Below are 14912 nucleotides of genomic sequence, written 5' to 3'. Positions count from 1 at the left end.
ACTGAGGCACAAAGATACATTTTTTTAGCATCATCAGTGTGCTTTGCTCTGAGGCATACACAAAAATAGAGATAGTGATTGCCTCAAAGAGCTGACTGTCTGGAGGACAGAGAAGACAGGAAACCCTTGGAAATCCAGAAGAGGCGATAAATAATAATTAGCTCATAATATTTGTATTAGATAAATGTTATCAACTCCCTTTTGATGGACATTCTCGGAGAGAGTGTAATGTTAGAAGGAGTTTGAGGATCCAATCCGACTCCCACTCAAGTCAATGGAAAGTCTGCAATTGACTTGAGTGGGAGTTGAATTATGCCCAGGGATCCCAATTCAGTGGGGGTACTTAATAATATCTAGCTCTTATGCACATGCCTAAGTTTAAGCATACAAGTAATCCAGCTGACGTCAATGGGACTGCTCACATGCTTAAGACCAGGAACTTGCTTAAGTACCTGGCTGAACTAAGGTCTGAATGAGAAGAGGATATATAGAGTATTCTCTCTTAAAACACAGGAAACAATATTTTAAGAATAGTGTCCAGATTTCTTTTTTTAAATTATGATGATATTTTGTTACACTGTAATAATGAGTTGAGAGTCAGAGACAAAAGCAGTAGTATGAATACACTTACAGCGATCTGCACCACAAGTGTAAATGGACAAACAGAAGACATAAGATGCAGCCGAGTAACATTATTTCCTTTGATTCAGTGAGATTTTCATTCAAATTTTGTATTACTTTTTCAAGCCGAGTTGTCCAATACTTTGTGCTTTGTATAACAGTCAATGAAGTTAAGACATTTTGATGCCTTCCTGTGTCAGAGCATCAGCCTTCTGCCTGCTACGTGACTTGAGGGGAAATATTTGCTGTGAATTCACAGGGTTTAAAAATAAGGGAGAAGTTGCAAAGTAAGAAAGACATTTCCAGTGAGAAAACAAATTATTCTGGGAAAAGAAATGAGGACATAGAGCTGGGTACTCTGTCTCTGCCAGGGAATGTCTGCCGCACATCTGGGGGCGGGGCCTTTAAGACATCTTTGTGTATCCCCATCATGGTAAAATCAGACACTGGCATGGCCAGGGGCAGCTGAAGGCTGCTCAGTCATGTGCTAGATGGTAATGAACTGGCAACCTGGATCAGCTAAACACAGGGTGACCAGTAACATCACTTTTCCCTGGCAATACCTTCAGTACTGGGGACTAGGCAGGGCTAGCAAAATGGTGCTCTATCACCCATGGATTCCCCTAAATGAGGGACATCCTCTAGTGACTGAATCTGTGAGTTTTAGGGCTGGTTGATGCCGCTGTCAAGGCACAAAGACCCCAGAGTGCTTCAACTGGAGTTGGAGGAGATCAGCACCTCTGAAAATCAGGAGTCTTGGTTACATGGAGAGTGGGGAAAGGAGCAGGATCTTCTGCAACTGGGGAATTGAGAATCTGTTTACAAAATCAAATAAAAAAAACCCTGTTACAGAAGCAGTTTCTGTGTCTCATTTCATTTGGCAAAGAAATCAAAAATGCAGGAGCTCAGTGCACACATGGTAGATAAAACATAGTGTGGCAGCGTGTCCCTGAAAAGAAACTATGAAAAGAACAGGAGGACTTGTGGCACCTTAGAGACTAACAAATTTATTTGAGCATAAGCTTTCGTGAGCTACAGCTCACTTCATTGTGGGCTAAAACCCACTTCATCGGATGCATGCAGTGGAAAATACAGTGGGAAGATATATATATATATATACACACAGAGAACATGAAACAATGCGTGTTATCATACACACTATAACAAGAGTGATCAGTTAAGGTAAGCTATTACCAGCAGGAGAGAAAAAAAAAACCTTTTGTAGTGATAATCAAGATGGGCCATTTCCAGCAGTTGACAAGAACATGTGAGGAACAGTAAGGGGGAAAAATAAACATGGGAAAATAGTTTTACTTTGTGTAAGTTTTACTCCTGTTCTTTTTGCGGATACAAACTAACAGGGCTGCTACTCTGAAACCTATGAAAAGAAAGAAAAGGAGGACTTGTGGCACCTTAGAGACTAACCAATTTATTTGAGCATAAGCTTTCGTGAGCTACTGCTCACTTCTGTAGCTCATGAAAGCTTATGCTCAAATAAATTGGTTAGTCTCTAAGGTGCCACAAGTCCTCCTTTTCTTTTTGCGAATACAGACTAACATGGCTGCTACTCTGAAACCCATGAAAAGAAAGAAATAGCCCCATCTGCTGGTTGTCATGAGAAACTGGAGTTTTGCTTTGTAGAGCTCACAGCTGGAAACAGAATTGGAAACAGCCTAGTTCCAATCCTTTGCTCATCAGGCAAACTGCCAATTTCTACAGAAGCACAGACCCGCTTTTCATGCTACAGTATACTTCCCAGTCTCTGGGCTACCATGTAATTAAGCAATCAATTTGCAAACACCTAGAAGATAATAAGGTGATAAATAACAGTCAGCATGGATTTGTCAATAACGAATTGTGTCAGACCAACCTAATTGCTTTCTTTGACAGGGTAACAAGCCGTGTTGATAGGGGGGAAGCAGTAGATGTGGTATATTTTGACTCTAGTAAGGCTTTTGATGCTGTCTCACATGACCTTCTCATAAACAAACTAGGGAAATACATGGTTGGAAAACCATTCCCAGAGAGTAGTTATCAGTGGTTCACAGTCCAGCTGGAAGGGCAAAACAAGTGAGGTCCCACAGGGATTGGTCCTGGGATTGGTTCTGTTCAATATCTTCATCAATGATTTAGATAATGGCACAGAGAGTGCACTTATAAAGTTTGTGGATGATACCAAGCTGAGAGAGGTTGCAAGTGTTTTGGAGGATAGGATTAAAATTCAAAATGATCTGGACAAACTGGAGAAATGAAGTAACTGAAGTAAATAGAATGAAATTCAATAATGGCAAATGCAAAGTACTCCATTTAGGAAGGAACAATCAGTTCCACAGATACAAAATGGGAAATGATTGCCTAGGAAGGAGTACTGCAGAAAGGGACCTGGAGATCATAGTGGATCACAAGCTACATATGAGTTAACAGTGTAACACTGTTGCAAAAAAAGCAAACATCATTCTGGGATGTATTAGCAGAAGAAGTAATTCTTCCACTCTACTCCGCGCTGATTAGGCCTGAATTGGAGCATTGTGTCCACATTTCAGGAAAGATGTGGACAAATTGGAGAAAGTCTAGAGGAGAGCAACACAAATGATTAAAGGTCTAGAAAACATGACCTATGAGGGAAGATTGAAAGAATTGGGTTTGTTTAGTCTGGACAAGAGAAGACTGAGAGGAGAACATGACAACAGTTTTCAAGTACATCAAAGGTTCTTATAAGGAGGAGGAAGAAAAATTGTTCTCCTTAACCTCTGAGGATAGGACAAGAAGCAATGGGCTAAAATTACAGCAAGGGAGGTTTAGATTGGATATTAGGAAAAACTTCACAACTGCCAGGGTAGTTAAGCATTGGAATAAATTGCCTAGGGAGGTTGTGGAATCTCTGTCATTGGAGATTTTTTAAGAGCAGGTTAGACAAACACCTGTCTGGAATGATCTAGACAATACTTAGTCCTGCCTCGAGTGCAGGGGACTGGACTAGATGACCTCTCGAGATCCCTTCCAGTCCTACACTTCAACGATTCTATGATAAGTAGCACTTTTGTGCTTTCTCCCATGCTACCCCTCATGCCTGGGAGAAGCTCCCCATAACCATCTGCAAAACTAACTCATTATCCTCCTACAAAAACCTCCTTACAACTCTCCTTTGCTATAATGCCTACAAAAAACTTCATAACAGCTAGGCTGGTGATGTGCTGAGACCACTGCCTAACATATGGACCAATATTGTCTCATTGTTTCCTTGTACTCCCCATCTGTCTGTCTCCATTTGTTGTCTCTTGTCTCATACTTAGGTTGTAAGCTCTTTGGGGCAGGGATTGTCTATTTGTTCCGTGTTTGTACAGCACCCAGTACAATGGGGTCCTGGTCCATGACTGGGGTTCCTAGGGACTACAATAATTCAGATAATATAAATAATTAATAATGCAATGTTCTGACATGGTAAATGACTATTCATGAACAAATTGAGTAAAAGAAGTTTGGAAAAAGAGAAAATCACAAGTATTTAAAATGCAGAGAAAAAGCCAGCAGAGGACTAAAGAAACAGACCCGAGAGAATTTCCAGAGTGATATAGAACATCTATATCCATAATTAGGAGATACTAAGAGCTCAGAGATCTGTACAACACTTTCCCTCTTAAAGACTTTTGCCATTTAAATGGAATGGAGCCATTTTATTCTACAATAGCCATTTTTCTATAATAGATCTGTCCATGCCTATAAGGTGATGGGCTGGCCATGTAGATTTTAAAAAGGCTTTAACAGGTTAGGCTCTGGCTAAAAAATATAAAGATATCTTTTGCTCTTAGTGTCAGTACTGGAGTCAGCTCCATAATGAACCTACCTCTGTGCTAACAAAGCTCTGGCATTAGTAATTTCTCCTAACAGCCACTCAAAACTTGGCTCACCACAAAGTACAGTTTCAGAGAATGAAGGGGAAGTTTTTCTCTCCCTGGAGGGAACATAGAGAGTGAAGGAAACAGTTCTTTGATTTCAGTCTTAGCAACCATGCATTGTCTGTCAAGGTCTCCATCTGTTAGGTCTTTTCATTTCCCTGATCCCAAGTCACTGCAGTATCAATGTCAAACTTTGAGCTGGCTTCCAATTTAAGAGTGCTGAAGCTTTATCTGATCAGACTCAGGGATTACTATCTATAGAGCCCAGGTACATCCATTATTCAGGACTGTTGCATGCTATTTACCTTTCTAATGTCAGGTCAATGTTGTGGCCTATGCAGATTAACTGTGTTTCTTTAACATCTCTATAAATAAATATAGATACAGGAAAAAGCATGACTGTTAATTGCACCAATAATGCTGAAAACATGAATTCTGAATTTAAACCTTTTTAATCTCTGAAATAAAATGCATGATGAAGTGTTTGTGCTTGTCTGTATTTTCCCCACAAAGACATGGTCAGATGTGTTAACTTAATACTTATATTTGACCACAAGAGGACACACGATTCAATTAAAAGAGAATCCTGGCTCCAAAATGGAAAGAAACAGGAGAGTAAGTACCCTTAGCAGCACCACGGTGTCAGCATTAATTTATCAGCAGCTCTCAGACCTGCTCTAAACTTCTTTATTAAAGAGCACAGTGCTGTGCTAATTAAAATGTGTGATGATTGTAAAAATGCAGCTAATATAAATATGCACAGAAATCTGGCATATATTTGTTTCCAAAATTGTACCCCAGCTCTCCCACAATGTCCTGTCCTCATATCTCCTAACACTTTTTTACGTGTAATACTCAGACCTGTCTTTAAAGATATGTAAATCAGTGGCTCTGTATTTGAAGGAATCCTGCCTGAGGTTATAATACATCCATTGATATATGGACCTAACCTAGAATCCTCTGGATCCAAACCCCTGGATCCAACCCCCTGAATATTGGGGATATTTGGAACTGGATCTGAACCTCATGACTTGATCATATATCTACAAGGAGAATGGACTGGAATCCCAATCTGAACAATCCCAAATTTCAGGCAAGCTCAGATTCAGAATCACCGAGTCTGGGAAGCAGGCTGCAAGCAGCTAAGGGCTGCAGGGAAGGAGGACGAGGAAGAAGCTGCAGCTGTTTCTCTTCTAACAGATGAACATCCAGAAATGTGATGGAAATCTGCTGCTGCTGGTGTTAGGCCCCCTACCCCCAGGCACTCCCTGATGTGTGACCCACACAAACAAAAGCAGGGGAGAGAAGAGTCTTTAAAACAACTTAAAGATGCAAAGGAAAAAAAATACATGAGTCATAGTCCTAAAGGGCAGATATGTTAGAAAATTACCGGAATAGAAATGATTAAAAATAAAATTTGCACTGTCCCTTTCACCTTTTCCATTAGTGAAGTCTCCCAGTGAATACAGTGTTAGTTGGACAGTGGGGTGTAACTACCTTTCTGTGGCTTTTTTTCTAGGGAAGCCAGCCAGCTGGGAGTAAAGATAAGATAGGCAGCATGGAGAGGGGTGTTGCAAATGACATGTGACAAACATTTCAGTGTTTGGTAAGCAATATCTTTAACAACACAACTGAGGGATGGGACTTTCAGGGTCACTTTTCCTGCTGCGGTTTTTATCTGTATCGTTATTTTCATGCTATGTATGAAATGGGGCTTAGAAACACCACTGTGACTGCATGTTTCCCCTTTAATACTGATTGCACTAAGCAACTATTTGGGGGAGTGATTTTGAGGGGTGAGGAAAATGTGCACCCCAAATGAACAGTAGGAAATCTGGCTTCTGAGTGGGTGATGAAGAGTCTGATTATGGGCACAATCCTGCAAGCCACTCAGTGGCCTCCATTCCCACTGAAATCAGTGGGAGTTGAGGGAACTCAGCACCACTTATTTTTGTCCTTACAAGTGTATCCAATGTAAGTGCACAGGTCAGAACTGATTGGCCAGTCTCCCCTTCCCAGTTTGATCACTGACTCCCTGGACTTCAGTGGAGTTACTCCTGATTCATATCAGTGTAAGTGAACCAAGCCCCCTGGCTTCTTCCACGGTTCACAACAACATACTTCCAGTCCTGCTTATTACCAGTCCCACCACCCGAGTGAGCCACTCGCCTCCCTCTGCCAATTTTTGATTTTGTCTTTTTTACTAACCTCCAAAATGCAAGGCATAAGTAAAAACAAACTGGAGCTCTTTGTATCTTTAACCAGACAAAGATTCAGGAATAGTGAATGCAGTAACAGTGCATACAACATCTAGGATGACCTGAGAAGGTTCATAGTAGAGTGTCAGGGCATGTGTGTATGGACTCTTGCCAAACAATATTGTCGATACTTAAGACAACGCCCTTTTATAATAGTTAGTGTTAAATGAGACATGGAGGCTGCTGAAAAACTGTTACGAAACGTTGTCTAGCATGACAGCATCTGATACAGAGATGAGAGAGGGCTTGTTCCCTCCCCCTAAGGGACTATTTAAGGTTCATTGGTCCTTTAAGACCCCATTCTGGGGGTCATCTGGCCTGTACCCAGTGGTGCTAGAACTAGGGATGTTGGGGATGCTGCCACACTCCCTGGCTTGAAGCAGTAATAACAAACACCAAATACATGATTTCCATCATCAGCACCCCCACTATAAAAATTGTTCCAGCATGCCTGCCTATGCCAGCTACTCTTCAATCCCTGATTTGTAATCCTCCCAGGGGCCTGACAAGGTGCAGAAAATCCAGTCCCTTTTAACTGTTTCCCAGCAACCTCTCCCCAGTGGTTTCTGGGTCTGTTCCGAAAGCAGCTCCTTGCCAGCTCTCTGCTGGGGTGCTCCCTTGCCTCTCTGGCAGCAGCCCACTTCTGCCTGAGCTGCAGTTTTTTATCACAGCTTTTGATAGTCAAATAATGAGCCACAGGTCGGGGAGTAGCAGTTCTGGCCATTAACTCCTTAGTGACCATTGCAGCATAAGGTCTATGAATGCCATTGCAAGGGGCCATGCCCTACTCATCCGACTCACGCAAGACTTCTGCAGGAGTTTTATGTGAAGGGAACATGAGTGGGCCCAGGGTCTGTTACATGACTGTGTTGTGCTGCAGGAGGAAATGAGTTTGCTGTGTAATGGAGTTGGCAGATGATCATAAAGTGCTGGTCTGAAAGGTCAAACCCTTCATCTAACTTGTTACTCAAGTTCGCCATCTGTTTTTATGATATGCTTATACTCTTAGAAATATATTTTTATTGTTTTATGAGTGTCTGTCATGCATTCTTAGCTGGGAGAACAGCAGAGCAGTTCGGCTTTCTAGCGATATACAGATAGTTTTCACTGAGGGCATAATATGAAGATATTGGAGTCACGACAAGTGTATCTGAGGATAACACATGGCCGGCAGAACCTTTGTTAAGGATGCTGATGCTCAAGGATGAGCCCAGGCTCTGTTTGCAGGACCGGCATTTAGAAAAAACATCCTTTCATTTGTAAACGGAGCAAATATAAAGGGACATTATAGAGAGACGCTGAGTAATTCAACCCGACAATGCCATTTTTGCAGTTGCTGTTTTGAGCAGAACAGCACTATGGGCCTGATCCTGCAAAATTCAAGTCAATGGGAGTTTTGACATGGATTTCAGTAGGGCTTTGTGACAGAGCATCTTGAAAAATGTGTATACTCTATTCTGGCTGTCTATGATTAAATGACTTAAAATCAAATGTCTTCGCAGAATAGTCTTCACTAAATGATAATAAGAGCAGTAACTGTCTGGGGGAGTTGGGGGAGTCAGGACTCTGGAGATTGTTCCCCCTCTTAGTCTGAGAAAGCCCAGATTTGGGACCTTCCTGGCATGCTGAAAAAGACATCAGGTTGATTGGGGTTTGGAGAGGGCTGCTGCAGGTATGTTCCCAGAATGATGAAGGGGTGAATAGGAACTTTTTCATAGGTGGCTGGCTGGCTGAGTCCTTGTCTGATTGTTTAATTCTGCTGGGTCTATACCTAATATTAATTGAGTGTTGGAGGGCCCAGAGCCTTGTATAGCTATCTTTATACAAAATTATTTACATCAAAATTAATTAATAAAATAAAGAGTGGAACAGGTGAGAAAGGTATTGCATACATGATGATATACGCATGTGCCCAAGGTGTATATATATATCCAAGAAAGCTAGACGTATCACCAATCTGCATTTTCTCGACTGGGTTGTTCTTCTAGAAATACTTTATATTTACTTAAAAGTGAAAATGTCTCTTTAGAAAATGTATAAATCTTATCTAACATCTCAAGGGCTGACAAAAGTCCCTGGTTTTGTTTCTATTTTAGAAAGCAAAAAAAGCATTCTTACTGAAAAAGTCCCTAGTTTATATTTGTGTGTGTCATACTTTCAACAGGAATGATTTTGATCAATAAACTAATTAAGGGGCTGTTAATCTTGTCAAAGAGCTTGATAATAAAATTCAGATGAATAATCTCAGAGTAGTGGATCTCCTTGAATGCTTTGAAAATATGGGCAAGTAAACCAGCTATTTTGTCCAAGCAACTTTCAAACATGTTGGATGCTGCTAACTTCGGAGGACAGGTATGACTGATTTCAGGCACCAAGACACACTTCACAGGGAAAAGATACCCCCTGTATTTGTAGGCCCAGCCTAATCACTTATGAGACTCCTTCTCTTAGGGACTTGACTTTGAAGCAGAATATTGAAGAACTAACTTAAGAACATGGCTGTATTTCTTGGATGACACACCTACAATGGTAAAAAGGAGATGGTGTTTTAATACTCTGAAGAGCCAGCTTTGGACACTCAAGCTTAGTTTTGCAGTCATCTATAGGGCAAATCTGATCACCAGGGTCCAGCTCCTTAGCCCAGGCTTGTTATCTCAAAGGGGAGCCAAGATAACTCTTAGGGTATGTCTACACTACGGAATAAGGTCGAATTTATAGAAGTCGGTTTTTTAGAAATCGGTTTTATATATTCGAGTGTGCGTGTCCCCACAGAAAATGCTCTAAGTGCATTAAGTGCATTAACTCGGCGGAGCGCTTCCACAGTACCGAGGCTAGAGTCGACTTCCGGAGCATTGCACTGTGGGTAGCTATCCCACAGTTCCCGCAGTCTCCGCTGCCCATTGGAATTCTGGGTTGAGATCCCAATGCCTGATGGGGCTAAAACATTGTCGCGGGTGGTTCTGGGTACATATCGTCAGGCCCCCGTTCCCTCCCTCCCTCCGTGAAAGCAAGGGCAGACAATTGTTTCGCTCCTTTTTTCCTGAGTTACCTGTGCAGACTCCATACTACGGCAAGCATGGAGCCCACTCAGGTAACCGTCACCCTATGTCTCCTGGGTGCTGGCAGACGTGGTACGGCATTGCTACACAGTAGCAGCAACCCCTTGCCTTGTGGCAGCAGACGGTACAGTACGACTGGTAGCCGTCATTGTCGTGTCCGAGGTGCTCCCGGCCACGTCGGCTGGGAGCGCCTGGGCAGACATGGGCGCAGGGACTAAATTTGGAGTGACTTGACCAGGTCATTCTCTTTAGTCCTGCAGTCAGTCCTATTGAACCGTCTTATGGTGAGCGGGCAGGCGATACGGACTGCTAGCAGTCGTACTGTACCATCTTCTGCCGAGCAGCCATGAGATGTGGATGGCATGCAGTCCTTCTGCACCGTCTGCTGCCAGCCAAAGATGTAAAAGATAGATGGAGTGGATCAAAACAAGAAATAGACCAGATTTGTTTTGTACTCATTTGCTTCCCCCCCTCCCCTGTCTAGGGGACTCATTCTTCTAGGTCACACTGCAGTCACTCACAGAGAAGGTGCAGTGAGGTAAATCTAGCCATGTATCAATCAGAGGCCAGGCTAACCTTCTTGTTCCAATAAGAACGATAACTTAGGTGCACCATTTCTTATTGGAACCCTCCGTGAAGTCCTGCCTGAAATACTCCTAGATGTAAAGACACCCCCTTTGTTGATTTTAGCTCCCTGAAGCCAACCTTGTAAGCCGTGTCCTCAGTCGCCCCTCCCGGCGTCAGAGCAACGGCAAACAATCAGGCATCTGAGAGTGCTGTCCAGAGCAGTCACAATGGAGCACTCTGATGGGGCTAAAACATTGTCGCGGGTGGTTCTGGGTACGTATCGTCAGGCCCCCGTTCCCTCCCTCCCTCCGTGAAAGCAAGGGCAGACAATCGTTTCGCGCCTTTTTTCCTGAGTTACCTGTGCAGACGCCATACCACGCCAAGCATGGAGCCCGCTCAGGTAACCATCACCCTATGTCTCCTGGGTGCTGGCAGACACGGTACGGCTTTGCTGCACAGTAGCAGCAACCCATTGCCTTCTGGCAGCAGACGGTGCAATACGACTGGTAGTCGTCCTCGTCGTGTCCGAGGTGCTCCTGGCCATGTCGGCTGGGAGCACCTGGGCAGACATGGGCGCAGGGACTAAATTTGGAGTGACTTGACCAGGTCATTCTCTTTAGTCCTGCAGTCAGTCCTATTGAACCATCTTATGGTGAGCAGGCAGGCGATACGGATTGCTAGCAGTCCTATTGCATCATCTTCTGCCGGGCAGGCAAGAGATGAGGATGGCTAGCAGTCCTATTGCATCATCTTCTGCCGGGCAGTCATGAGATGTGGATGGAATGCAGTCCTTCTGCACCGTCTGCTGCCAGCCAAAGATGTAAAAGATAGATGGAGTGGGTCAAAACAAGAAATAGACCAGATTTGTTTTGTACTCATTTGCCTCCTCCCCTGTCTAGGGGACTCATTCCTCTAGGTCACACTGCAGTCACTCACAGAGAAGGTGCAGCGAGGTAAATCTAGCCATGTATCAATCAGAGGCCAGGCTAACCTCCTTGTTCCAATAAGAACGATAACTTAGGTGCACCATTTCTTATTGGAACCCTCCGTGAAGTCCTGTCTGAAATACTCCTTGATGTAAAGACACCCCCTTTGTTGATTTTAGCTCCCTGAAGCCAACCCTGTAAGTCGTGTCATCAGTCGCCCCTCCCTCCGTCAGAGCAACGGCAGACAATCGTTCCACGCCTTTTTTCTGTGCGGACGCCATACCAAGGCAAGCATGGAGGCCGCTCAGCTCACTTTGGCAATTAGGAGCACATTAAACACCACACGCATTATCCAGCAGTATATGCAGCACCAGAACCTGGCAAAGTGATACTGGGCAAGGAGGCGACATCAGCGCGGTCACGTGAGTGATCAGGACATGGACACAGATTTCTCTGAAAGCATGGGCCCTGCCAATGCATGCATCATGGTGCTAATGGGGCAGGTTCATGCTGTGGAACGCCGATTCTGGGCTCGGGAAACAAGCACAGACTGGTGGGACCGCACAGTGTTGCAGGTCTGGGACGATTCCCAGTGGCTGCGAAACTTTCGCATGCGTAAGGGCACTTTCATGGAACTTTGTGACTTGCTTTCCCCTGCCCTGAGGCGCATGAATACCAAGATGAGAGCAGCCCTCACAGTTGAGAAGCGAGTGGCGATAGCCCTGTGGAAGCTTGCAATGCCAGACAGCTACCGGTCAGTTGGGAATCAATTTGGAGTGGGCAAATCTACTGTGGGGGCTGCTGTGATGGAAGTAGCCCACGCAATCAAAGATCTGCTGATATCAAGGGTAGTGACCCTGGGAAATGTGCAGGTCATAGTGGATGGCTTTGCTGCAATGGGATTCCCTAACTGTGGTGGGGCTATAGATGGAACCCATATCCCTATCTTGGCACCGGAGCACCAAGCCGCCGAGTACATAAACCGCAAGGGGTACTTTTCGATAGTGCTGCAAGCTCTGGTGGATCACAAGGGACGTTTCACCAACATCAACGTGGGATGGCCGGGAAAGGTGCATGATGCTCGCATCTTCAGGAACTCTGGTCTGTTTCAAAAGCTGCAGGAAGGGACTTTATTCCCAGACCAGAAAATAACTGTTGGGGATGTTGAAATGCCTATATGTATCCTTGGGGACCCAGCCTACCCCTTAATGCCATGGCTCATGAAGCTGTACACAGGCAGCCTGGACAGTAGTCAGGAGCTGTTCAACTACAGGCTGAGCAAGTGCAGAATGGTGGTAGAATGTGCATTTGGACGTTTAAAGGCGCGCTGGCGCAGTTTACTGACTCGCTTAGACCTCAGCGAAACCAATATTCCCACTGGTTACGCGCAGCCAGACACCAGGGCGGTTAGAAGAGCACAGGAGGGCGCGGTACGCATCAGAGAAGCTTTGAAAACCAGTTTCATGACTGGCCAGGCTACGGTGTGAAAGTTCTGTTTGTTTCTCCTTGATGAAACCCCCCGCCCCTTGGTTCACTCTACTTCCCTGTAAGCTAACCACCCGCCCCTCCTCCCTTCAATCACCGCTTGCAGAGGCAATAAAGTCATTGTTGCTTCACATTCATGCATTCTTTATTCATTCATCACACAAATAGGGGGATGACTACCAAGGTAGCCCAGGAGGGGTGGTGGAGGAGGGAAGGAAAATGCCACACAGCACTTTAAGCACAGCACTTTAAAAGTTTACAACTTTAAAATTTATTGAATGACAGCCTTCTTTTTTTGGGGCAATCCTCTGTGGTGGAGTGGCTGGTTGGCCGGAGGCCCCCCCACCGCGTTCTTGGGTGTCTGGGTGTGGAGGCTATGGAACTTGGGGAGGAGGGCGGTTGGTTACAGAGGGGCTGCAGTGGCAGTCTGTGCTCCAGCTGCCTTTGCTGCAGCTCAACCATACACTGGAGCATACTGGTTTGGTCCTGCAGCAGCCTCAGCATTGAATCCTGCCTCCTCTCATCACGCTGCCGCCACATTTGAGCTTCAGCCCTGTCTTCAGCCCGCCACTTACTTTCTTCAGCCCGCCACTTACTCTCTTCAGCCCGCCACCTCTCCTCCCGGTCATTTTGTGCTTTCCTGCACTCTGACATTATTTGCCTCCACGCATTCGTCTGTGCTCTGTCAGTGTGGGAGGACAGCATGAGCTCGGAGAACATTTCATCGCGAGTGCATTTTTTTTTTCTTTCTAAGCTTCACTAGCCTCTGGGAAGGAGAAGATCCTGTGATCATTGAAACACATGCAGCTGGTGGAGAAAAAAAAAGGGACAGCGGTATTTAAAAAGACACATTTTATAAAACAGTGGCTACACTCTTTCAGGGTAAACCTTGCTGTTAACATTACATACATAGCACATGTGCTTTCGTTACAAGGTCGCATTTTGCCTCCTCCCACCGCGTGACTACCCCCTCAACCTTCCCCCCTCCCTGTGGCTAACAGCGGGGAACATTTCTGTTTAGCCACAGGCAAACAGCCCAGCAGGAATGGGCTCCTCTGAGTGTCCCCTGAAGAAAAGCACTCTATTTCAACCAGGTGACCATGAATTATATCTCACTCTCCTGAGGATAACACAGAGAGATAAAGAACGGATGTTGTTTGAATGCCAGCAAACATACACTGCAATGCTTTGTTCTACAATGATTCCCGAGTACGTGTTACTGGCCTGGGGTGGTAAAGTGTCCTACCATGAAGGACGCAATAAGGCTGCCCTCCCCAGAAACCTTTTGCAAAGGCTTTAGGACTACATCTAGGAGAACCGCAAATGCCAGGGCAAAGTAATCCTTTCACATGCTTGCTTTTAAACCATGTATAGCATTTTAAAAGGTACACTCACCAGAGGTCCCTTCTCCGCCTGCTGGGTCCAGGAGGCAGCCTTGGGTGGGTTCGGGGGGTACTGGCTCCAGGTCTAGGGTGAGAAACAGTTCCTGGCTGTCGGGAAAACCGGTTTCTCCGCTTGCTTGCTGTGAGCTATCTACAACCTCCTCCTCATCATCATCTTCTTCGTCCCCAAAACCTGCTTCCGTATTGCCTCCATCTCCATTGAAGGAGTCAAACAACACGGCTGGGGTAGTGGTGGCTGAACCCCCTAAAATGGCATGCAGCTCATCACAGAAGCGGCATGTTTGGGGCTCTGACCCAGAGCGGCTGTTCGCCTCTCTGGTTTTCTGGCAGGCTTGCCTCAGCTCCTTCAGTTTCATGTGGCACTGCTTCGGGTCCCTGTTATGGCCTCTGTCCTTCATGCCCTGGGAGATTTTGACAAAGGTTTTGGCATTTCAAAAACTGGAACGGAGTTCTGATAGCACGGATTCCTCTCCCCAAACAGCGATCAGATCCCGTACCTCCCGTTCGGTCCATGCTGGAGCTCTTTTGCGATTCTGGGACTCCAACATGGTCACCTGTGCTGATGAGCTCCGCATGGTCACCTGCAGCTTTCCACGCCGGCCAAACAGGAAATGAGATTCAAAAGTTCGCGGTTCTTTTCCTGTCTACCTGGCCAGTGCATCTGAGTTGAGAGTGCTGTCCAGAGCGGTCATAATGG

This window comes from Lepidochelys kempii, chromosome 4, assembly GCF_965140285.1.
Source record: "Lepidochelys kempii isolate rLepKem1 chromosome 4, rLepKem1.hap1, whole genome shotgun sequence".
In the NCBI taxonomy this organism is placed as follows: Eukaryota; Metazoa; Chordata; order Testudines; family Cheloniidae; genus Lepidochelys; species Lepidochelys kempii.
Note: the sequence above shows the minus strand (reverse complement) of the source record.